Genomic DNA, 2,277 nt, shown 5'->3' on the forward strand with positions numbered 1-2,277 from the left:
TGGTCTGTTGCTCTGTGTGTCATTCATTTTTAGAAAAGCCTCTTATCCGCCACAGTGGTGGAGAAGGAAAGTAACATAAGGCTGACAATTTGCTACAAAAATACACGCTTAACGCCTGGTGGTTAAAATTGCTTACTGCTTCTGCCCTTCTCAAAATAAACATTTTTATTGTTGTTGCCACTGATTTTTATGTTAACACAAAATGGGTCTGTTAGTTATTGCTAATAACATTAGCAAAATCCTCTGATGGCGACAATTAATAGACAAAAGCTTTTTGCTCCTTCTTCCTTGGGTAAAACTGCTCAGAGTGGACATGTGAAAACTGCAGCTCCATTACAACCCTATAACATCAATTTCCTAATAGCCTTTTGTAGCAAATTGCATTAATCCATTGCTTCACAGATGAAAGAACATTAGGATTTTGCCAGCCTATTCATAACATCTGCACATAGCCTGTGAGAAAACTCAAAATATTTTCCTTACTATCCAAATTTGAAAGAATTTACAGAATTAACAACTTTATATCATAGTTCATTATTCGTTCTGTCAGGAAAAACTCAGAGAATTGCTTTTTTCATAGAATGAGAAAAGGATATCATGATCTGTTCTTTATATCTGCCACGTATTCCATATACATGCTATTTTACTCTGATCATCATGTTTTTTTTTTAGTTCAACCCTGCAATCTTTTGTATTTGCATATCATATTGAATACATATTCAAACAGACATGTTTTTCTCAAGGTTAGCAAACTACATCAATTTCATGGAAATCTGACAATGGCGGATGATCATTTGACCAGGATGGTGAGGATGGTGATGGACAACTTGCCACTGATCTTAATCTAAAACTACAACTTGTCACTGGGGAAAAATTGAAAAGTTAATTGGATCCCTGTGTGAGTATGTGCTTGCAATCACCAACCATGCCACGGGTTTTCAGAATCTAGGTAAATCTGTGGTAAATGAACTAAAACTGACATTTCTTCTCCTGATTTGTCCCTTTGATAGGCTATGTAGTCTGGAATCTGACATGTTATTAGTATTATGGCTATTTTATGGCTATGGCCCTGGAGAGTGGCATGAAATCCATTATGTGACTTTTCCCACCGACAGAGGTTGTTCGTTATTAAAAATGTCTATTAGTCACACCAAGGCACTGTCTTCGCAGCAATAACCACCACAGAAAGCCATAGTGATCAATTATTCTTTGTCTCCACCTCATTATTATGCTTTGTGAATTTACAACCAGGGTTCATTCTGCATTAACCTACAGTGCAAATTATATCATACCATACATGATGGCATGATTCACAGTGGCCTTCAGTTGCTTTGTAAACATCTGCATATGCATGGCTGGTGTGAAAGCTCTGTTGTCACTCTTTTGCCCACAGTTCATATTGAATTAATATTATTATGAATCCAGCATTAATCAGCTGATCTGTTACCTAGAACTACATACAACTACTTAGTTAGTTGCTACTAATACTAGGTAACAAAACTATTAGTTAGAAACCTAACCGATGCAAGTGAAACACATATCGGCAGTGTCACGGAGCAGTTTTCAGATGTTATAAACTAGCTAAACTAATACTTTAAGTTCTTAGTAGAAGTGTGCTTATGATCAAAAACAACCTTAACATGTTAAATCGCATCTCACAGTTTCATTATTATGTAAATAGCCAACACTTTAAGTAGTGCAGTTAATCAAATCCAAAACTCAATACTCCAACCAATATATTCACATATTTAACCTATATACTCACTTTCAACTGACTTCATACACTAAAACAATACTTTTGGTATGACTTGGCTTACGTAGATTAATAACAGTTAAATCCATACAATAAAAAGGAATCAACATGCTGTGAGACCCTGGTACGTGGACTTGCTGTGAAGGCAGTGGAAGTGCTTCAGTTCACTCCTAAACCAGTGATGAGCTCACCCTGACAGTTACTTTTTTTTTCAAATAAACTTGTGTATTTTAATGTAATGGATCTCAATAAACACCAGCAAATATAGGGAAATACTGACTTCATCTTTTGTTGTGCTAACTTTGATTTCAGACATGTTTATAAGGAAATGTCAAGGTTTTTTTTTGTTTTTTTTTCCTTAAAGTACATCGTGAATTTCAAAAAGGCAGATTCAAATCAGTTGAAAGTCAGGGTCATAGTTAATCAAGGCCCTCTCAGTTAATGAGATGGGAAACACCTGGGGGTGAGGCCATTTTTGTTTAAAGTGAAGGTTGCTACATACTTGGGTATATTGTTATTAGCAA

Source organism: Xiphias gladius, chromosome 15 (assembly GCF_016859285.1).
Source record: "Xiphias gladius isolate SHS-SW01 ecotype Sanya breed wild chromosome 15, ASM1685928v1, whole genome shotgun sequence".
In the NCBI taxonomy this organism is placed as follows: Eukaryota; Metazoa; Chordata; class Actinopteri; order Istiophoriformes; family Xiphiidae; genus Xiphias; species Xiphias gladius.